Below are 22,348 nucleotides of genomic sequence, written 5' to 3'. Positions count from 1 at the left end.
CATTGAATGTCTGCTTTGTCTATATCCCCATCTGTGAGGTGAATACCCTCATCAAATAATGGACCAATGTTCCCTGTGGTCCTCCTTTTGCAGTTAACATACTTTAAAAAGTCCTTTTTGTTGGCCAGCTTCAACTCTAATTGAGCTTTGGCTGCACAAATTATTAACTTACAATGCTGAACAGCAATGTTGTAGTCCTCTCATGTCACCTGACCTCATCTGCAGTGGCCATATACTTTCTTTTCCCATCTAAGCTCTAGAAGAAGATCCCTGCCCAGCCAACCCGGCATTCTGTCCTGCCTGCTTGACTGCTGACATTTTTGAGTCCTCTGTTCCTGTACTCTTAAGAGGTAGTACTTTAAAAGTACCTGTGCTGATGTATCCCAGCACCTTCAAAAGCAAATTCCCAGGGGACCATACTAACTAGTTCCCGGAGCAACCCCAAGTCTGCTCCCCCTATACCCAGGGTTGAAGATTTAGTGGTAGTTTTCCTCCTATCACCTAATATTTTAAATCTGACTACTTCATGGTCACTATGGACAAGATGGTCACCAATCACCACTTAACCCACGAGACCCTTTCTGTTTACAATCTCAGAAAGGGACCCACCACTCTCCAAAGCTGAGCCAATGAGCGATGTTGGTTGTGCTTCTGTGATAGCATATTTAAGAAAGGGGAAAAAAAGAAAAATGCTGTGCAACAGCATTTGGGAGAGAGGAATGAGGAAAAGTAGAGAGAAGCAACCCTGCAGACACCAAGTACAATGAAGAAGGATGGGAAGGAGATGCTCCAGGTCTGGAGAAGAAGTTGTCCTGTGGCCTGCGTCGAGGACAGTGGAGGAGCAAGCTGTCCCCCTGCAGCCCATGTAAAAGACCATGGTGGAACAGGTGGATATGGCCCGAAGGACGTTACAGACCACTGTTAGCCATCAGAGGAGCAGACTCTGGGCCAGAACTGCAATCCAAGGAGAGGAGCTCATGGTGGAGCAGGATGTCTGGTGGGAGCTGCAGCGTGTGGGGGACGCAGTCTGGAGGAGTCTGTTCCTGAAGGACTGCATCCTGTTGTAAGGACCATGTTGGAGTGGTTCTTGAAGAACCGCATTGTGTTGGAAGCCCACATTGGATCAGTTTGGGAAAGACTGCATCCCATGACTAATATCCCATCCCACAGCTACCAGCATCAGTGTCTGTCTCCACATAGGTTGTCTCCACGCTTTTTCCATGGAAGCAGCAAAGATGGCAGGTGAGCAGAAATGATTCAGTGTGTAGAAACGATTCCATATGCCATACGGCAGTGTGAGGCCAAGGTGCTGGGAGGTGCATCGTTATCCCTGGGGTTCCACCAGTCAAGGGGCCAGGAAGCCTGTCAGCAGGTGCCATTTTGGGCTGATGTTGCAGGTCCTCTGTGCACCGTCTTTGGGTGCAGCCTGTCCTTGAGAGTGCCAGGGAGCTGGTCATCGTTGCACAGGGCACTTGATGATCCCAGCAGAGCTGTCTGGAGCAGGTAGTTGTGGCCGAGTGGTGAAGGCGATGGACTAGAAATCCATTGGGGTTTCCCCGCGCAGGTTCGAATCCTGCCAACTACGGCATGCAGTCCCCTTTTGGTCTGCCTGCAGTGACCGTGCAGCTGCCATGGGATGCAGGCCCCCAGGCACAGTCGTGTTCCTCCAGCTGCACAGGGCCTTGCCAGAGAACACAGCAACTCCCCCTTGCTCACTGAGAGTCCTTGTCCTCGCCTCCACCCCAACACTGCCTGAATGGGCAAGTAATCCTGATCCCATTTACCAGTCAGGCAAGAAGTGGGCACAGAAAAGGCCACTGATGTCCAGGGGCTGTAGAAGTCCTTCTGTGAACAGTGGCGTCATCCTAAAGGGAAGACACTTCCTAGCTCTGAGAGCAGTGGATCCTCGTGGATCTTGCCTGAAGGCCACGGGGTTCTAACGGCTGACCCCTCTCCGTCCCCAGCCCTTGCACACATAGGGACAACCTTTCCCAGGGGTCTTTCCTAAATTTGGCATAAAGCTGAGATGCTGAGGGGTGCACCGGTCTATCCTGTCTGCTTCTCCTCTGAGGAAGAAGAGCAAGTGCAAAAGGACGTGTGGTGGGGACTGTGGCATCCATCAGACTACTCCCTGCTGTCTCAGGTGCTGACCCGTGTGCTAGAAAATAGCAGGAGGCTTCAGAGAGGCCTTCTTTTGGTCCCATGGCCAGCTGCTCCGGCAGGAAAGGCCCTAGGAGGAAGAGGGGCTGATGCTGGTAGCCTGGCCTTGTTTGCTGAAGTGGGAAGGGATAGGACAAGGGCTAATACCCTGAGGTATTATCGCAAGGAGAGAGCCCCTAGAAGCAGAATGTGTGTAAGGCCCATACCGGTACCTGGCTTGTCCCCTGCAGTTGTCCCACTGACGGTCACAGAGCCGCAAAGGACTAAGGGGCAGCTCAAAGGCTCTGCCCTGAGCTATCCCCACTGCGGAAGGCAGGCAGTCTCCAGCAGCGCTCCTTCTATGCCCAGCCCTGTGTGTTGTGTTTGAGCTTTATCTCGTGTGTCTGGCTGCTGTGTGCCGGGGCGTGTAGACAGGCCAGGGAAGCAGCAGGCAGAGGCAGAAACATGCAGGCCTGAGCATGGCCACCTCGTCCCTCGTCCCCCGTGACAGGCTCTACCTACGCTTCAGGGCTGGGGCTGAGGGCTTTCCCTGTGTGCCTGGCAGGCCCCTGGCCGGTGGTGGGCACAGCCCTGTGTCTGTGAGGGAGCAGCGAGGGCTGGGCTGCGTCAGGCAGTCGGAGGAGCCATGCTCCGCAGGGGAGCGCAGCACAGGCAGGGGCAGGGCGCTGTGTGTCAGGGGGCGCAGTCCCCATCACGGGGCAGCGTGATTTGCGGGCATGGTGGCGGCCCTGGTGAGCTGTGTGGAGAGCAGGTTGTGGGCAGCCTACAAAGCAGGCAGGCAGGCGCCCCATTGCTGCGGGTTTGGCTCAGGGCGCACCACGCAGGGCTGGGTGAGGTGGGGGGAGAGGGGCTTGGGGGGGAGCAGAGTGGCGCAGCGGAAGCGTGCTGGGCCCATAACCCAGAGGTCGATGGATCGAAACCATCCTCTGCTACAGCCTTTAGTTGCAGGCTCCTGTCAAGCTTTTGTGCCACTGCGGCCCTTCCTCTCTCAGGACAGCCATGGCTTTGGCTGTTGCACTCCCTCTGCACTGTCTCTCTCGCTCTCCACCCTTCTCCTTTGCTTTCTTGCCAGTCAGCACTCCAAAAGGGCCCCTCAGCAGGGCAGGCTGCTGTGGAGCAGCAGACATACCTCAGCCCTCAACTCTGCCCAGGATACGCAGGCGGCTCTGCTAGCTATGCTGACACTGTCACGGTTGCACACCCCCACCTACACATGCAGAGCACGTGCACGGGCAGCCCGCGTCAGACCCGAAGGAGAGCAGCGCCAGCAGCAGCAGCCAGGGAGGCAGCAACGGGCGTTGCAGAAGACGGAGAAGACAGAGGTGTTTCTGGTAGCTGTGCGTCATCCCTGTCTTCGAGAATGAGACAGAATGGCAGGGGCCCCCCAGCAGGTTGAGGCAGGGTGTGGGCAGGTGGCTGGAAGGAGGAGCCCATTGAGTTGGTGAGCTGCCGGAGCCCCAGGGAGGCACGCAGACAGATGCGTTGGTGGTATAGTGGTGAGCATAGCTGCCTTCCAAGCAGTTGACCCGGGTTCGATTCCCGGCCAACGCACCCCAGCTTTTCTTCAGCCAGGCTGCAGAAGCAGTGTGTCGTGCTCCAAAACCACCCCGTTTCTGTCCTGACATTTGAATGCCATGTGCCCTGGGGCATCCAGCCTTCCTTGCGTCCCCAGAGCATGGTGCTGCCTGCTTTCTCTCCCAGGGACGAGCACCCCCATGACGAGGGTGCTGCAGAGAAATGCTGAAGCAGTTTGGTGCTGCAGCAGGTGGATGGCTGTCCTTTATGGCTCAAAGGCCTGTCTGGCTGTCTGAAATCACACCAGCTTGAATGAATTTACTCTCTTCTTCATCCTCTGTATTTGGCATCTCTGTGGAGCTGGCTGGTCAAAGGTGGGGTTGCTTCAAAGAGTATGCTGGTGTGTACAACACCAGTGTTCAGAGCACAGCGTTCTTTCCTCTGAGGTTGGGTTTGAAATACTCTTTTGCACAATCGTAGCCAGGACTGCACATGTCGGCATCCCTGTGTCCCCGGGCTGCGTGCAGAGCCACTGCCATACTATACTGAGACTCCGGCATTTTTTAGACCTTCCGAATATAACCGGAAGTGGATGCAACAATGTTCCTGGGAAGAAGGAAGTGAGATACACACTCCGCACTCAGGAGATACCACTCTGCCACCTTTCCAGGCATGTTTCTTTGCACTCTGAGCCCCAGCCTATTCCCGTCGTTCCCCTTCCACAGAAGTACAGCAAACAGCAGAAGCCATTTGTGCCTGCCAGCGGTACGAGGGCTCCAAGCTCACGTCCATCCTGTGATCACCAGGATGGAGACTCATTTCTCGAAGGCTTCCTGTCTTTCTGTTGTGCACCTGTTTATGGTAGTTGCTGTGGAATGAGGTCAGGGACGTCCGTATAGCCGTGGAAGTGCACCAAGCGTAGGGGATTGACTCGCAGACACGGGAGAGGGCAGGTTTTGCCTGCTGTGTTTCCAGCGGAAAGAGTTAGGATGTCAGGAGAGAGGGCGCCTGAGTGCCATCAGAGAAAGAAGGCATTCAGCGTTGTGCAATTCATAGGAAGGTGTATTGTGTCATCCTGGCAGCTCTTCCTTTTGTTGAACCTCGTGCTATGCTCCATCACTTGCTCACAGCAGGGACACAGCAGGTGTCCAGAGGGTCCCATGGTGTAATGGTGAGCACTCTGGACTCTGAATCCAGCGATCTGAGTTCAAATCTCAGTGGGACCTCTGCAGCTTTTGGCTCCCAGACTCCTTTCCTCACTGTTTTTTCACCTTATCAGACCAATGTCTTCCTGTTGGAAGGAAGCTAATGGAGGGAGGAAGAGAACAGACCACCACGAGTCTACAGCTATGCTGCACAAGGCCTTTAATGGGAAGGTAGAAAAGCAGTGGCACAGTACAGAGACCAAGAAGAACGTCTGCAGGGTTCAGGGAGGCAGAGAGAATGGCCCGTCCATCTCAGGGATGTCTGCCCCAAATGGGATGATCCACGCGCTTCAGCAGTTGAAGCGGCAGAGTGGGGAAGGCAGACACAGCCCTGACCCCCCCAGACCAAGGGAGCCCCCAGAAGAGATGGGAACCCCCCCAGTGCTGAGGGAGCTGCCAACAGCAGCTGACAGAGAGGATCCCACGGCGGTGTTCTGAGGGAAAGAGGTGAGGATGGGGCCCGGAAGGGTCACCACGACCGGGGAGGCCTGGATGGCAACCGTCGAGTCAGCGCACCGGGCGACACACGGCTCATTGCAGCTGCTTGCAAGTGGGGTTGGGCCAGAGGCACCGCAGGGGGATGGGACACAGGGTCTGAAGCAAGACATCTCTCGTCGAGGGAGGCAAAGCTGAAACACAGAGTAGCAGGGAAGGAACACAGACCCCAAGATCAGCCTTTGTCATCTCCACAACAGAAATCGCCGCATTGAGGATTGGACAGGATGCACAGGGCTGTTTGGTAAGAGTCCGTCTGTTTTCAGGTGCTAATTCTTGCAGAGAGACATCCCTGCAGCTGACCCCCATCAATCTCCCTCTGCTTGAGAGGTCCCCACAGTCCCCAGCTCTCCAAACCCACCCCTTCCAAAGGGAGAGAGGTCACAGGCCCGAAACATCTGTATTGCAGTGCCAATCTGAGGCAGCCCAAGTTCCAAACTGAGTCGCCAGCATGAAAGCAATGGGGCCCTCAGGGAGAGCTGGAGTGAACGCAGGCTTACCTCGTTCCTCAAGGAAAGGGAGAGAGAAGAGAAGTGGATGCAGAGCCTGCAGCAGCACGGTCTTTTATGCTGCATCCCAGAGCCCCATGGGAACAGAAACATTCCTTGCTCATGAAGCATCAGAACACCTCATAGCTGCTTCCTTCAGAGGCCTTGTTGGTGATTAAGAGCTTGCTTCTTTCATCTGACAGCTTTTGTTCCTGCCTCATACCACCCGACATTGAACTGATGTATCTGTGTCCCAGGCTCCTAAGGCCAATTACGACAGAGGTCTTAGGCTCCCTGTGCGGGATTGTGTGATTCCATCATACAAACGTCCTTTGGAGTCTCATCCACTTTGTGGTGAGCATGGCCACCAGTCACGGTGACAGTCAGCCACAGAGGACTCAAGAATTCAGCGCACAAGGGCATTCAGTGCTGAGATTGGAGCTAATTCTGCGAGACGTTTCTCCCTGTGGTTCATCACAGACACGCAGGAGACTATGGAGTAAGGTCAGGTAGAAGATCAAGACAGGACACGTGGGGGAGACATGGCCCATGTTTCCAAGATGTTTCAGCAAGGATGGAGTGTTGTGAAGTAGAGGAAGTCTCCTGAAGGCAGAGGAGAGGACAACAAGGTCATTGCTGACACTCGTCATGCTCTGACAGAGCCCAAAGACAAAGTTCCATGAAAGTTCTGAAGCAGTGAGACCTTCCTCTGTGCCTTCACAGAAATGCAGCAGGGCAAGGCATAGGAACGGGATCCAAGAGATGCCCGCGTCCTTCCCTGAAGCTGAACCAATGTCCAATTGACCTGGTTTGCTCAACACATTTGTCCCACTGGCCAGAGGTCTGGCTGGCCTGCTTTTGAGGTGAGGCTTGCGGCACGGAGCCAAAACCTGATATCTTTTTTTCCTGGACCAGAGATGGAGCAGCCGCTTACATGAGTTCCAAGTACAAAGTGTCTTGGGATCTGCCTCCCAGCACACCTGACAGTCATCCTGATGTGGAAGAGCTGGGAAAATCCCTGAACTGCAGGCAAACATGAGTCACCCAGCTGCGGACAGCAGCGGACATGGTTTTTCGGCCTCAGGCATGGCAGGACTAGCAGAGCTCCTAGTCTCACTCCTCGCAACGTGCTGCTTTCCTCACCAAGGGAGTTTCCAAGTGGCTTTGTACCCTTCCTGAAACACCAGGTGCTTTTACACATTCTCGTGCTGCTGCCTCCCAAGGCATTACCTTTGTGTGGCTGGTCCAGAGTCCACGTTACTCGTGTTGGACTGGAAAGGACCTTTGGAGGTGAGCCACTCTAACCTCCTGTGCACTGCAGGCTCACCTAGATGAGGTTTCTCAGGTGGGACTCATCACCCTTCCTAGACCTTGCCCACCTCAAGGAGTTCTCAGGTGAGTCCTGGCCCTAGATGCACTTTATCAGTACTTTAGTTTCCCCTGCTGACTGGTTCAGCTGTTAGCTGCTTTTATAAGGTAAGAGTCATGAATCCACCAAAGAGGAACGCTTTCACCTGGGAAGGGGCTGGCATGCTGGACTTCACTGCCAGCCAGGGGCTCTCCCAGCTGACCTTCCCAGGCCCACAAGCAGGCCACCAGGAAGGAAGTGACAGAGAGGATGCCAGCAGTGTTGAGCAGATCTCAAGGCCTGGAGATGGAGGGGAAATAAATACCACAATTAAACATGAAGCCTCCCTCCAGGATTGGCAGGAAAGGGTGTGCTGGGACACACTTCCCCTTGTCCTTCCAGCACTTCTGCCCAGGAGAGCTTTCTGGTCTCTGGTACACAAGGATAACCAGGGCAGGTGGTGTTCAGTGCACGTACCCAGCCCTCATGTTCTCTGTGGTGCCAATTAGCACGCTCAGACCCCTTGGCTCATGGAGATCAAACCTAGAATTAGCTGTGGGCTTTCACACCCGGATGAAAGAACAGGGCTCAGAAAAGCTCTTCAAACAACAGCCCTGTCTCCTGTGAATAACCGTCACCACCCATAAAAAAAAAAAATTAAAAGAGAAAAAACAAGGACAACATTTGATCCCATACCTTAATTAGGAATTTTCACAGGCAATGAAAGGCGTGAGGGCATTTTCTGAGATGAGCTCCTACCCCAGGAGGTGGGACACCTCAGGTGCGGAAGCCCAAGAACACAGCCCTCAGAGGAGCACGTACAGGAGGAAAGGCTTGACCTGAGCATACTCCCCTGGAGTTGGGCAAAAGGCAGGAGAAAGAAGCTGCTCAGGAGTCGGAATGGAACCCATGCCTCCCAGGGAGACTGCATCCTGAATGTTTGGCCCTGCTTCCTGTCCACAGCCCTGCTCCCGTTCCTGAACCTTCCCAGAGCCAGCCTGCCTCCTTCAGCCTCCACCAGGCAGGGTTGCAGGGTGCACACTTGCCCTCCGTGCAACATGGGCTGCTGCCAGGCCACTGCAGCACCTTTGTGTATGTGCGAGCATAGGGAGGAAGAGTCCCTGGCACAGGGGCAGCACACTGCTAACGCTTCTCCCTAAGGCCAAGGCAATCCTTCACGGCAGCAACCAAAGGAGGTGCCAGCAAGCGTTGGCTCTGCACATTCAACGTCCTGCCAAGGGGCTCAAGGCACAAGCGTACTCTTCCCCTGACTCCCTCCTTCCCTCCAGAGCCTGTGGAAATGCAAAACCAACCACTTGGCTGACAGGGCTGTTTCATAGCCTATTTGTGGGGGAGCAAGGGTGCTTCCTTCTGCCCTATGTGGGCCCCAGCCGGCTGGCTACAGAGAGCTCTACGACATAGAGCCCTAGGGGGAAGCCTGAGACAGTCTCACGGTGTCAGTGCACAGGAAAACGCTTGGAGAGTCAACGAGAAATGACAGGATATGGGCCGAGTGCTGAGCAATGACTGAGATCCAGTGTCACAGGGATGAGGCTTCTTTGCAGCCCTTGGAGCAGAAGAGGGGGAACACAACTCTGTCTTAGACTTGCGACTTCAAAGCTTCTCTGGAATGTCGGGTTGACTCCCGATGCTGTGACGCTATGTTGGACTGACTCCTAAACTGTGTGACAGTTCATGGCAGAGAAACACCACCACCTCTACACTGACAATCCAACACCATCTTCCCACCATTGCTGCTGCATAGCCGGTTTTAGGCATCTCAGAAAGGGACCCACCACTCTCCAAAGCTGAGCCAATGAGCGATGTTGGTTGTGCTTCTGTGATAGCATATTTAAGAAAGGGGAAAAAAAGAAAAATGCTGTGCAACAGCATTTGGGAGAGAGGAATGAGGAAAAGTAGAGAGAAGCAACCCTGCAGACACCAAGTACAATGAAGAAGGATGGGAAGGAGATGCTCCAGGTCTGGAGAAGAAGTTGTCCTGTGGCCTGCGTCGAGGACAGTGGAGGAGCAAGCTTTCCCCCTGCAGCCCATGTAAAAGACCATGGTGGAGCAGGTGGATATGGCCCGAAGGACATTACAGACCACTGTTAGCCATCAGAGGAGCAGACTCTGGGCCAGAACTGCAATCCAAGGAGAGGAGCTCATGGTGGAGCAGGATGTCTGGTGGGAGCTGCAGCGTGTGGGGGACGCAGTCTGGAGGAGTCTGTTCCTGAAGGACTGCATCCTGTTGTAAGGACCATGTTGGAGTGGTTCTTGAAGAACCGCATTGTGTTGGAAGCCCACATTGGATCACTTTGGGAGAGACTGCATCCCATGACTAATATCCCATCCCACAGCTTCCGCTGTCAGTGGTTGTCTCTACATAGGTTGTCTCCACGCTTTTTCCATGGAAGCAGCAAAGATGGCAGGTGAGCAGAAATGATTCAGTGTGTAGATACGATTCCATATGCCGTACGGCAGTGTGAGGCCAAGGTGCTGGGAGGTGCATCGTTATCCGTGGGGTTCCACCAGTGAAGGGGCCAGGAAGCCTGTCAGCAGGTGCCATTTTGGGCTGATGTTGTAGGTCCTCTGTGCACCGTCTTTGGGTGCAGCCTGTCCTTGAGAGTGCCAGGGAGCTGGTCATCATTGCACAGGGCACTTGATGATCCCAGCAGAGCTGTCTGGAGCAGGTAGTTGTGGCCGAGTGGTGAAGGCGATGGACTAGAAATCCATTGGGGTTTCCCCGCGCAGGTTCGAATCCTGCCAACTACGGCATGCAGATGCTGGAGGTCCCCTGAGGAGAGCTTTGCAAAAGGATATGGGCCAAATGCAGGAGAAAGGAACTTCTCAGGAATCGGAGTTGAACTTCTGTGAATAAGCCAATACTGTCACCACCCAAAAACACACACATGGACAACATTTGATCCCAGACTGTAGTTAGGAATTTTCACAGGGAATCAAAGGCTTTTGTTTAAAACTGCAACTGTGGCAAAGAACGATTGCCAGCCAAATCACACTAGCTTTTTACAGAATCACAGAATGGCCGAGGCTGGAACAGACCTCTGAAGATTATCTAGTCAAACCCCCTTGCCAAGCAGGATCACCTACAGCATGTCATGCAGGATAGCATCCAGGTGTGTTCTGAATATCTCCAGAGAAGGCGGCTCCACAACCTCTCTGTGCAACCTGTTCCAGTGGTCTGTCAACCTCACAGTAAAGAAGTGCCCCCTCATATTAATCTGGAAGCTCCTGTGCTTCAGTTTGTGCCCCTTGCCTCTCGTCCTGTCTCTAGGCACAACTGAAAAGAGACCAGCTCCATCTTCTTGACACCCTTCCCTCAGATATTTATATTTATATACGTTAATGAGGTGTCAGTCTTCTCTTTTCCAGGCTAAATAGGCCCAATTCTTTCAGCCCGTCCTCATATGACAGGTGCTCCAGTCCTCTAATCAATCTAGTACCCCTCCTCTGGACTCTTTCCAGTATAATCATAGAATCATTAAGGTTGGAAAAGACCTTCAAGATCATCTGGTCCAACCATCATCCTACTACCGATGTCACCCACTAAACCATGTCCCTAAGCACCAGGTCCAGCCTTTCCTTGTACATCCCCAGGGGTGGTGACTTCACTACTTTGCTGGGCAACCTGTTCCAATGCCTGACTACTCTTTCTGAGAAGAAATGTCTCCTAATTTCCAACCTGAACCTCCCTTGGTGCAATTTGAGGCCATTCCCTCTAGCTCTATCATTAGTTATCTGTGAGAGGAGGCTGACTCCCCAGCTCCCCACAACTTCCTTTCAGGTAGTTGTAGAGAGCAATAATGTCTCCCCTGAGCCTCCTCTTCACCAGACTAAACAACCCCAGTTCCATCAGCCGCTCCTCAAAGGAGTTGTGTTGCAGGCCCTTCACCAGCTTCGTAGCCCTTCTCTGGACACACTCCAGGGCCTCGATGTCCTATGTCCCTCTTGTACTGGGGAGCCAAGAACCGGGCACAATACTCCAGGTGTGGCCTCACCAGGACTGAGTAGAGTGGGAAGATCACCTCCCTTCACCTGCTGGCAACACTCTTCTGAATGCGCCACAGGATACTCTTGGCCTTCTTGGTCACAAGGGCACACTGTTGACTCATGGTCAGCCTACTGTCCACCAGGACTCTCAGGTCCCTCTCTGCAGAGCTGCACTCCAGCAGGTCACAGCCAGGCTGAAGATGAAGTGTGTCATGCTCCAAAACCACCCAACTTCTCCCAGCATTTGCATGCCAGGTGCCCTGGGGCATCGAGACATTCTCCTTGCCACCCCAGAACATGGTGCTATCTCGTTTCTCTTTCAGGGCACCGCCATGAGGTTGCTGTTGAGAAATGCTGAAGCAATTTGGTGCTGCAGAAGGTGGATGGCTGTCTTCCATGGCTCAAATTCTCAAAGGCCTTCATGGCAGGCTGCTGTGGTGTAGCAGACGCAGCACAGCCCTCAGCTCTGCCCGGGAGACACTGGCTCTCCTGGAGACAACAGTATTTCTGCCTCCCATCAGGCAGCTAAATCCTCAGCTCCCCAGCCACAGGTGAGAACCTCTACGGTTCTGCAGTTGGGGACTGGGTCAAGGCTTGGGCTAGTCTGAGAAGGACCAAAGTGATGGACTCTACCCCTGGTGGGCTTTTTCTCTTCTGGTCTTTTTGCTGCTGTTCCTACTTGTAGGTCCAGCCAGGAGCAGGGCTGAGAAGGTATTCCCAATAGGCTATATGTGCCAAAGTTTTGGCAGTCTGGGGAGAGGGGCTGCTGCAAGGTAGCCTCTGTGAGAAGAAGTAGGGGGCTGCCCTGTGCTGGTTCCAGCTGACACAGATGGTTCTAGCTCCACAATGGAACCTTCAGGGAACACAGATGAGCCAACAGCAAAGTTTGTGGTGCTTCTGTGAGGACACGCTCCAGGAAGGTCAGAAAACACTGGGCAGAGAGAGAAGGTAGAAAAAAAAGTGAGAATAAATGGAGGGAAGACCAATTCTCACTGTGCCACTTGGCTGGGTCAAGGACTCTGGTATGAAGGAGTGAAGTTGAGCCTGCAAAACTGCAGGTAAGGTGGTGTTTTTTATGTATGTTTTTATTTGCTCTCCATCTTCCTCCATCTTTTTCCTTTCTCCAGTTCTGTCTGGTTAAACACAGGTTTTTGTCCCCTTTAGAGGGAATGCCAATGTGTATAATGCCTGTGTTCAGAATACAGCATTATTTCCTCTGAAGTTCTCTTGCTTGTCAACAGACCCTGCGAATTAATGTTACTTAGTTTCAAACTCTCTTTTGCACAGTCATAATCAGGGCTGTATGCCTTGTCATCCCTGTGTCCCCAGGCTGTCTACAAAGCCACTGTCTTCTGCCTTTCAGCTAAACTCCTGTGGGCCAGAGGGAACACAAGGAAATCCTCTCAATTAGACCTCTCCATGAAGGGGTCAAAACTTCTCAAGAGTAAGTTTGCAGGGTTGCTTAAAGAAGAAAACACTGTTCTTCTCCGTGCTGACAGTCACACATTTCTTGATGGCAGGGTTATTGCAAATTAAGAAATGCGGGCAAGCACATGTCCGTTTTTTTTCTGACCACCTCATTAATCATCACCACAAAACCCATTTTTTCCCTCAGTTTTCTTTCTGCCACAAACATCACTCTCAGCAGATGCCATGTTGCCACCATTGCTGACAACAGGAAACAATGTTTTGGAATGTTATAATGGATCTGTTTTCACCTGAATCTTGCTGTCTCCTGCAGCCATAATCCTAGCATGTTAATAGTCTGCTTTTTCAGAATCTGCAAACATATGGAAGTGGTAGAGACCAAAACTTCCAAATTGATAAATATGTCAGCTTACCCAAAAAGCTTTTGAAGTAAATCCAATAACAGTTGGAGAGCTGAGCCCACCAGAACCAGGTTCGACTGTGATAAAAAAACCCTCAGTGAGGTGGTGGACTGCCTCAGTGGGAGGCCACGCAGGAGCAGCAAGCTCAGGAGGGCCAACACCTGGATGGAAAATCTTGCGCCACTGGGCCAGGGGACTGACAAAAGCTGACAGGGCCATGCCATAGCCAGTGCTGCACCTCTAGGCAACATCTGAGATCCTTAAGGTGTCTGTGTCTTTCCTTTAGAGTGAATGATGAGGCTACTCTGTTCACATAAGGACTCCTTCTACAGACCCTGGACATCAGTGGCTCTTTTTCCATTCACTTCTTAGATAGAGATCCCCCAAATTATTTCTAGTCTATCACCTTCACCACTCGGCCACAACTACCTGCTCCAGACAGCTCTGCTGGGATCATCATGTGCCCTGTGCAATGATGACCAGCTCCCTGGCACTCTCAAGGACAGGCTGCACCCAAAGCAGCACATGGGACCTGCAACATCAAGACAAAACGGGAACCTGCTGACAGGCTTCCTGGCCCCTTGACTGGTGGAACCCCAGTGTCCTGGTTTCAGTTAGGACAGAGTTAATTTTCCTCATAGTAGCTGGTAGGGTGCTGTGTTTTGGATTAGGATGAGAAGAGCGCTGATAACATGCTGATGTTTTAATTGTTGCAGAGCAGTGCTTACACCAAGCCAAGGACTTTTCAGCTTCTCGCTCTGCCCTGCCAGCGAGCAGGCTGGGGGTGCAGCAGGAGCTGGGAGGGGACAGACCCAGGACAGCTGACCCAAACTGGCCAAAGGGGTATTCCATACCATCTGACGTCATGCTAAACAATATATAGGGGTGGCTGGCCGGGGTGGGGGGCCGGCTGCTCGGGGATAGGCTGGGCATCGGTCAGCGGGTGGTGAGCAATTGCATTGTGCATCACTTGTTTTCTTACACATTATTATTATTAATACTATTATCATTATCATCATTATTATTATTGTTATTATTATTTTCCTGTCTTAATAAACTGTCTTTATCTCAACTCACAGGCTTCACTTTCCCATTTCTCTCCCCCATCCCAGAGAGGGAGGGGGGAGGGTGAGTGAACGGCTGTGTGGTGTTTAGCTGCCAGCTGGGTTAAACCACAACACCCAGCGATAAGGACGCAGCTCCCTGCACCTTGGCCTCACACTACCATACAGCATATCCTGACACAGAGAATCGTATCTGCTCACCTGCCATCTCTGTTGCTTCCACAGAAAAAGCAAAGACACCTGTGTGGAGACAACCACTGGTTGTAGTATCACAGTATCACAGATTTCTAGGTTGGAAGAGACCTCAAGATCATCGAGTCCAACCTCCGACCTAACACTAAGTCCTCCACTAAACCATATCGCTAAGCTCTACATCTAAACGTCTTTTAAAGACCTCCAGGGATGGTGACTCAACCACCTCCCTGGGCAGCCCGTTCCAATGCTTAATAACCCTTTCGGTAAAGAAGTACTTCCTAACATCCAACCTAAAACTCCCCTGTCGCAACTTTCGCCCATTCCCCCTCGTCCTGTCACCAGGCACGTAGGAGAACAGACCAACCCCCACCTCTTTACAGCCTCCTTTAAGGTAACTGTAGAGAGCGATAAGGTCGCCCCTGAGCCTCCTCTTCTCCAGGCTGAACAAGCCCAGCTCCCTCAGCCGCTCCTCGTAAGACTTGTTCTCCAGACCCCTCACCAGCTTGGTCGCCCTTCTCTGGACTCTCTCGAGCACGTCCATGTCCTTCTTGTAGCGAGGGGCCCAAAACCGAACACAGTACTCGAGGTGCGGCCTCACCAAAGCCGAGTACAGGGGCACAATCACTTCCCTAGACCTGCTGGCCACACTGCTTCTTATACAGGCCAGGATGCTGTTGGCCTTCTTGGCCAGTAGTAGTAGTAGTTGTGGGATGGGATATTAGTCCCCACTTCACTTCTTCGATTCTTCTCAGGGAGATGCCAAGCAGTGGTGTAAGGGAGAGGGGGACCTCCAGCCTCTTGAGGACGTAAGGTGGTGTCAACCCTTGGGCAAACTCTAAAACTGCCCTGCAGGTTCGTGCAGTGACTGTTGCGAGAGTGAGAAAAATCTCTCAAAAGGGTTTAGTGGAGACTGGGTGAGGAGGGGCAGTGGAAAAAGAAAGGGGAGGTCTGTGTGACTGTGGTGGCTTCCCACTGATGAGCAGCTAAGCTACTCCTCTTTGCTCTATAACTCCCCCTCCTCAAAAGAACAGGGGGAGAAAATGTGATGAAAAAAAGGCTCATGGGTTGAAAGAAGGACAGGGAAATACCTCACCAGTTTTGGCCATGGGCAGAACAGACTCAGCATAGGGAGATTAATGTATTTGATTGCCTATTGCTAATCACAGACTAGAGAAGTTAAAAAGGAAAAGCAAATCAAAACCAACTTCCCCCCACCATCCACCCTCTTCCACCTTCTCCCCCTGTGCAGCGTGTGGGAATGGGGAGTGATTGGTATGCTCAGTCAGTAATGTATCATCTCTGCCAACACTTCATTTTCACTCATCTTCCCCTGCTTCAACATGGGGTCCCTCTCATGGGATGTAGTCTTTCCCAAACTGATCCAATGTGGGCTTCCAACACAATGCGGTTCTTCAAGAACCACTCCAACATGGTCCTTACAACAGGATGCAGTCCTTCAGGAACAGACTCCTCCAGACTGCGTCCCCCACACGCTGCAGCTCCCACCAGACACCCTGCTCCACCATGAGCTCCTCTCCTTGGATTGCAGTTCTGGCCCAGAGTCTGCTCCTCTGATGGCTAACAGTGGTCTGTAATGTCCTTCGGGCCATATCCACCTGCTCCACCATGGTCTTTTACATGGGCTGCAGGGGGACAGCCTGCTCCTCCATGGTCCTCGTATTTGCTCAGGCAGGACATATTTCATTCTCCCAGACTACTTTCTACTCTTTCAGCTTGAGCAGCCAATTGCAGTGTCCAATGCCCACTTGCTCAGCATGCGTCCCTTGATTTCAGACTCTTCATCACATTTTCAGAGGATAAGTTGTTCCTCAGGCTCTTGTGTTGCCTTTATCAATTGTATCTTCTGGCTAGCTCTGGTTCTCAGTTGCCTTCTTCAAGGATGCCAGCTCCACTTCTCAAGGTTGCCCCTGCTTCCTAGGCCATGTTTCAAGGCCGGCAGTTCCCATGCTGGGGGACTATTTCTCCTGCTATTGTTCAGCAGCCTTTCCATGCAAGTAGGTTCTCATCATAGCCAGATAGTATCCATAACCACCGCCATCAAGGGGCAGGTGGGAGGTGAGATGTGGTGGCAGAGGTATGCCATGGGAGTGTAGCTGCCTTCCAAGCAGTTAATGTAGGTTTGGTTCCTGGCCAATGCAAACTTTTCTTCTGCAAGGATGCAGGGTGCCTTACATCATCTCCTGCAGGCAGTGTATTCTGGGCCAAAAATGCCAGCATTTCCTCCAGCATTACCAGAGGTCCTGGGGCACTGAGACACTCCACTCACCTCCCCTACACCTTGCTGCATGGCCAGGCCCCACGGGACACCTCCCAGACCAGCAGACACGCACATGGTTTTAGCTGCTTGGAGCAGCTGCTTGGACTAGCAAATGACCCCCTGAGATGTGTAACACTCTAGCACTTTCCATGAAGCCGCAAGTCTCAGAGAGAGTTGAGCTCTCCCTCCTCTGCTCCATGGGCTGCAAATGGGCCTCATCCCTGTGACACTGGATCTCAGTCATTGCTCAAGTACTCGGCCCACAGCCTGTTATTTCTCTTTGACTCTCCAAGCATTTTCCCATGCACCGGCACCGTGAGACTTGCACAGCCTTCTCCTTTGACACGGTTGCAGTCTTAAACAAACACTTCTGATGAAAATGTGAAAATTCCTAATTAGGGCCTGGGATCAAATGTCCTTGTATTTGTTCTTATTATATGGGTGGTGACGGTTATTCACAGGAGATGGAGCTATTGTGTGAGGAATTTTTCTGAACCCTGTTCTTTCATCCGGGTATGAAAGCCCACAGCTAATTCTAGGTTTGATCTCCATGAGCCAAGGGGTCTGAGCATGCTAATTGGACCACAGAGAGCATGAGGGCCTGCAACATGAACTGAACACCACCTGCCCTGATTTTCCTTGCATGCCAGTGACTAGAGAGTTCTCCCGGGCAGAAGTGCTGGAAGGATGAGGGGAAGTGTGTCCCAGCACACCGTTTCCTGCCAATCCTGGAGGGAGGCTTCATGTTTAATTGTGGTATTTATTTCCCCTCCATCTCCAGGCCTTGAGATCTGCTCAACACTGCTGGCATCCTCTCTGTCACTTCCTTCCTGGTGGCCTGCTTGTGGGCCTGGGAAGGTCAGCTGGGAGAGCCCCTGGCTGGCAGTGAAGTCCAGCATGCCAGCCCCTTCCCAGGTGAAAGCGTTCCTCTTTGGTGGATTCATGACTCTTACCTTATAAAAGCAGCTAACAGCTGAACCAGTCAGCAGGGGAAACTAAAGTACTGATAAAGTGCATCTAGGGCCAGGACTCACCTGAGAACTCCTTGAGGTGGGCAAGGTCTAGGAAGGGTGATGAGTCCCACCTGAGAAACCTCATCTAGGTGAGCCTGCAGTGCACAGGAGGTTAGAGTGGCTCATCTCCAAAGGTCCTTTCCAGTCCAACACGAGTAACGTGGACTCTGGACCAGCCACACAAAGGTAATGCCTTGGGAGGCAGCAGCACGAGAATGTGTAAAAGCACCTGGTGTTTCAGGAAGGGTACAAAGCCACTTGGAAACTCCCTTGGTGAGGAAAGCAGCACGTTGCGAGGAGTGAGACTAGGAGCTCTGCTAGTCCTGCCATGCCTGAGGCCGAAAAACCATGTCCGCTGCTGTCCGCAGCTGGGTGACTCATGTTTGCCTGCAGTTCAGGGATTTTCCCAGCTCTTCCACATCAGGATGACTGTCAGGTGTGCTGGGAGGCAGATCCCAAGACACTTTGTACTTGGAACTCATGTAAGCGGCTGCTCCATCCCTGGCCCAGAACAAAGAGAAATCAGGTTTTGACTCCGTGCCGCAAGCCTCACCTCAAAAGCAGGCCAGCCAGACCTCTGGCCAGTGGGACAAATGTGTTGAGCAAACCAGGTCAATTGGACATTGGTTCAGCTTCAGGGAAGGACGCGGGCATCTCTTGGATCCCGTTCCTATGCCTTGCCCTGCTGCATTTCTGTGAAGGCACAGAGGAAGGTCTCACTGCTTCAGAACTTTCATGGAACTTTGTCTTTGGGCTCTGTCAGAGCATGACGAGTGTCAGCAATGACCTTGTTGTCCTCTCCTCTGCCTTCAGGAGACTTCCTCTACTTCACAACACTCCATCCTTGCTGAAACATCTTGGAAACATGGGCCATGTCTCCCCCACGTGTCCTGTCTTGATCTTCTACCTGACCTTACTCCATAGTCTCCTGCGTGTCTGTGATGAACCACAGGGAGAAACGTCTCGCAGAATTAGCTCCAATCTCAGCACTGAATGCCCTTGTGCGCTGAATTCTTGAGTCCTCTGTGGCTGACTGTCACCGTGACTGGTGGCCATGCTCACCACAAAGTGGATGAGACTCCAAAGGACGTTTGTATGATGGAATCACACAATCCCGCACAGGGAGCCTAAGACCTCTGTCGTAATTGGCCTTAGGAGCCTGGGACACAGATACATCAGTTCAATGTCGGGTGGTATGAGGCAGGAACAAAAGCTGTCAGATGAAAGAAGCAAGCTCTTAACCACCAACAAGGCCTCTGAAGGAAGCAACTATGAGGTGTTCTGATGCTTCATGAGCAAGGAATGTTTCTGTTCCCATGGGGCTCTGGGATGCAGCATAAAAGACCGTGCTGCTGCAGGCTCTGCATCCACTTCTCTTCTCTCTCCCTTTCCTTGAGGAGCGAGGTAAGCCTGCGTTCACTCCAGCTCTCCCTGAGGGCCCCATTGCTTTCATGCTGGCGACTCAGTTTGGAACTTGGGCTGCCTCAGATTGGCACTGCAATACAGATGTTTCGGGCCTGTGACCTCTCTCCCTTTGGAAGGGGTGGATTTGGAGAGCTGGGGACTGTGGGGACCTCTCAAGCAGAGGGAGATTGATGGGGGTCAGCTGCAGGGATGTCTCTCTGCAAGAATTAGCACCTGAAAACAGACGGACTCTTACCAAACAGCCCTGTGCATCCTGTCCAATCCTCAATGCGGCGATTTCTGTTGTGGAGATGACAAAGGCTGATTTGGGGTCTGTGTTCCCTCCCTGCTACTCTGTGTTTCAGCTTTGCCTCCCTCGACGAGAGATGTCTTGCTTCAGACCCTGTGTCCCATCCCCCTGCGGTGCCTCTGGCCCAACCCCACTTGCAAGCAGCTGCAGTGAGCCGTGTGTCGCCCGGTGCGCTGACTCGACGGTTGCCATCCAGGCCTCCCCGGTCGTGGTGACCCTGCCGGGCCCCATCCTCACCTCTTTCCCTCAGAACACCGCCGTGGGATCCTCTCTGTCAGCTGCTGTTGGCAGCTCCCTCAGCACTGGGGGGGTTCCCATCTCTTCTGGGGGCTCCCTTGGTCTGGGGGGGTCAGGGCTGTGTCTGCCTTCCCCACTCTGCCGCTTCAACTGCTGAAGCGCGTGGATCATCCCATTTGGGGCAGACATCCCTGAGATGGACGGGCCATTCTCTCTGCCTCCCTGAACCCTGCAGACGTTCTTCTTGGTCTCTGTACTGTGCCACTACCTTTCTACCTTCCCATTAAAGGCCTTGTGCAGCATAGCTGGAGACTCGTGGTGGTCTGTTCTCTTCCTGCCTCCATTAGCTCCTCACGCCTCAAGGAAAGCATTGCAAGGAAAGCTTACCTGTTTCTGCTGGAAAGAGAGGAGGGAGAACCTGCCTTCCCTCAGGGCAGCGAGTATGTCCCCAGGCAAGAGACGGACAAGATGTCCTGCAGAGACCCCGCCAAGCTCAACCGCTCTGTGATTCTGTCGTGAATGATGAAAGGGGAGGCTGCGAGAGCAGGGACTGCTTAGCCTGCAGAAGAGAAGGCTCAGCGGGCATCTTATCCATGTGTCTAAATACCTGGGGAGGGTAGGCTGGGCAGGCGGGATAAAGGAGAGAGAGGCAGCCTCTTCTCAGTGGTGTCCCCTCGTGGCGGCAAAACGCAGCGCACACCTGATTAAACCCACTAAATGCCACACACAGTAACTCTCTACTGCTGCAGGGAGGGTGGTCAAAGATGGTAATCAGGTGCTCATGGGTGTTGTGGAGTGCCCGTCTTTGGAGATAACCAACATGCCACTGGCCACGGATCTGCAAAGCCTCCTCTACGCCAGCGGGTGCCAGGGCTCAGTAAGCAAGAGGCACGGGCGGGGCGGTGTGGGGAGCGTGGAGCACAGGGCAGGAGGGTAACACAGAGGAGGAGGAGAGGCAAGCAGGAAGACTGAAGCGAAAGAATGCAACAGAGCTCCTAGGAAGGCACTGTTCTCCTGAGATGAAAGCACAGTGAGGAAAGGAGTCTGGGTGCCAAAAGCTGCAGAGGTCCCACTGAGATTTGAACTCAGATCGCTGGATTCAGAGTCCAGAGTGCTCACCATTACACCATGGGACCCTCTGGACACGTGCTGTGTCCCTGCTGTGAGCAAGTGATGGAGCATAGCACGAGGTTCAACAAAAGGAAGAGCTGCCAGGATGACACAACACACCTTCCTATGAATTGCACAACGCTGAATGCCTTCTTTCTCTGATGGCACTCAGGTGCCCTCTCTCCTGACATCCTAACTCTTTCCGCTGGAAACACAGCAGGCAAAACCTGCCCTCTCCCGTGTCTGCGAGTCAATCCCCTACGCTTGGTGCACTTCCACGGCTATACGGACGTCCCTGACCTCAGTCCACAGCAACTACCATAAACAGGTGCACAACAGAAAGACAGGAAGCCTTCGAGAAATGAGTCTCCATCCTGGTGATCACAGGATGGACGTGAGCTTGGAGCCCTCGTACCGCTGGCAGGCACAAATGGCTTCTGCTGTTTGCTGTACTTCTGTGGAAGGGGAACGACGGGAATAGGCTGGGGCTCAGAGTGCAAAGAAACATGCCTGGAAAGGTGGCAGAGTGGTATCTCCTGAGTGCGGAGTGTGTATCTCACTTCCTTCTTCCCAGGAACATTGTTGCATCCACTTCCGGTTATATTCGGAAGGTCTAAAAAATGCCGGAGTCTCAGTATAGTATGGCAGTGGCTCTGCACGCAGCCCGGGGACACAGGGATGCCGACATGTGCAGTCCTGGCTACGATTGTGCAAAAGAGTATTTCAAACCCAACCTCAGAGGAAAGAATGCTGTGCTCTGAACACTGGTGTTGTACACACCAGCATACTCTTTGAAGCAACCCCACCCTTGACCAGCCAGCTCCACAGAGATGCCAAATACAGAGGAGGATGAAGAGAGCAAATTCAGTCAAGTTGGTGTGACTTCAGAACACCCAGACAGGCCTTTGAGCCATAAAGGACAGCCATCCACCTGCTGCAGCACCAAACTGCTTCAGCATTTCTCTGCAGCACCCTCATCATAGGGGTGCTCGTCCCTGGGAGAGAAAGCAGGCAGCACCATGCTCTGGGGACGCGGTTGGAGGGATTGGAGTGGCTCACATCCAAAGGTCCTTTCAAGTCTAAGTCTCACAAGTCATATGGGCCATGGACCAGCCGCACAAAGGTCATACCTTGGAAGTCAGGAGCTCAGGAATGTGCAAAAGCACCCATTGTTTCAGGAATGGTACAAAGACCCTTGGAAATGCCTTTGGCGAAGAAAGAAGCACTTTGGGCAGAATGGGGTAGGAGCTGTGCCATCCTGGAGTGACTGAGGCCAGGACACCAAGTCCACTGCTGTCTGCAGCTTGGTTACTCATGTTTGCCTGCAGTTCAGGGATTTTCCCAGCTCTTCCACGTCAGGATGACCGCCAGGTGCGCTGGGACGCTGATTTGCGCTCATTCCATGAGCCTGTCCTCAAAAGCAGGCCAGCCAGACCTCTGGCCAATGGGATGAAGTTGCTGAGCAACACATGTAAATTTGATTGTGGGTCACCTTTAGTGAAGAATGTGGGCATCGCTTTGATCACACTGCTTAAAAAACAAAACAAAACACAACAACAACAACCAAGAACATACCCCAAAAGACAAAACAAGCAAATGCTGTGCGGAAGCAAAGAGAGAGAAACCAATTATACACTACTTCCCATCGGGAAGTTATGTTCGGCCACATCTTGGGAAGTGGGGGGTCTC

General features: G+C 52.7%; 2 long non-coding RNA genes and 6 other non-coding genes across 8 annotated transcripts; 6 read left to right on the top strand and 2 right to left on the bottom strand.

Annotated features, from left to right (window-relative positions):
• The first annotated feature begins 1,503 nt into the window (after nt 1–1,503).
• TRNAS-AGA (transfer RNA serine (anticodon AGA)) lies at nt 1,504–1,585 on the top strand. The gene has a single exon. It is a non-coding gene; the product is annotated as a tRNA-Ser (tRNA).
• Nucleotides 1,586–3,020: 1,435 nt separating this feature from the next.
• TRNAM-CAU (transfer RNA methionine (anticodon CAU)) lies at nt 3,021–3,092 on the top strand. Its single transcript has one exon. It is a non-coding gene; the product is annotated as a tRNA-Met (tRNA).
• A 547-nt stretch (nt 3,093–3,639) lies between these two features.
• Nucleotides 3,640–3,711, top strand: TRNAG-UCC (transfer RNA glycine (anticodon UCC)). Its single transcript has one exon. It is a non-coding gene; the product is annotated as a tRNA-Gly (tRNA).
• Nucleotides 3,712–4,829: 1,118 nt separating this feature from the next.
• Nucleotides 4,830–4,901, top strand: TRNAQ-CUG (transfer RNA glutamine (anticodon CUG)). Its single transcript has one exon. It is a non-coding gene; the product is annotated as a tRNA-Gln (tRNA).
• Nucleotides 4,902–5,023: 122 nt separating this feature from the next.
• On the bottom strand, nt 5,024–6,013 carry LOC136791718 (uncharacterized). The gene is made up of 2 exons (XR_010834280.1): nt 5,876–6,013; nt 5,024–5,509 (listed from the first exon to the last, which is right to left on the bottom strand). It is a non-coding gene; the product is annotated as an uncharacterized lncRNA (long non-coding RNA).
• A 3,888-nt stretch (nt 6,014–9,901) lies between these two features.
• TRNAS-AGA (transfer RNA serine (anticodon AGA)) lies at nt 9,902–9,983 on the top strand. Its single transcript has one exon. It is a non-coding gene; the product is annotated as a tRNA-Ser (tRNA).
• Nucleotides 9,984–18,805: 8,822 nt separating this feature from the next.
• LOC136791721 (uncharacterized) lies at nt 18,806–19,853 on the top strand. The gene is made up of 2 exons (XR_010834283.1): nt 18,806–19,002; nt 19,368–19,853. It is a non-coding gene; the product is annotated as an uncharacterized lncRNA (long non-coding RNA).
• A 760-nt stretch (nt 19,854–20,613) lies between these two features.
• On the bottom strand, nt 20,614–20,685 carry TRNAQ-CUG (transfer RNA glutamine (anticodon CUG)). Its single transcript has one exon. It is a non-coding gene; the product is annotated as a tRNA-Gln (tRNA).
• Between the last annotated feature and the right edge of the window lie 1,663 nt (nt 20,686–22,348).

Source organism: Anser cygnoides, chromosome 11 (assembly GCF_040182565.1).
Source record: "Anser cygnoides isolate HZ-2024a breed goose chromosome 11, Taihu_goose_T2T_genome, whole genome shotgun sequence".
NCBI lineage: Eukaryota > Metazoa > Chordata > Aves > Anseriformes > Anatidae > Anser > Anser cygnoides.
This window is presented reverse-complemented; position numbering and strand designations above follow the sequence as displayed.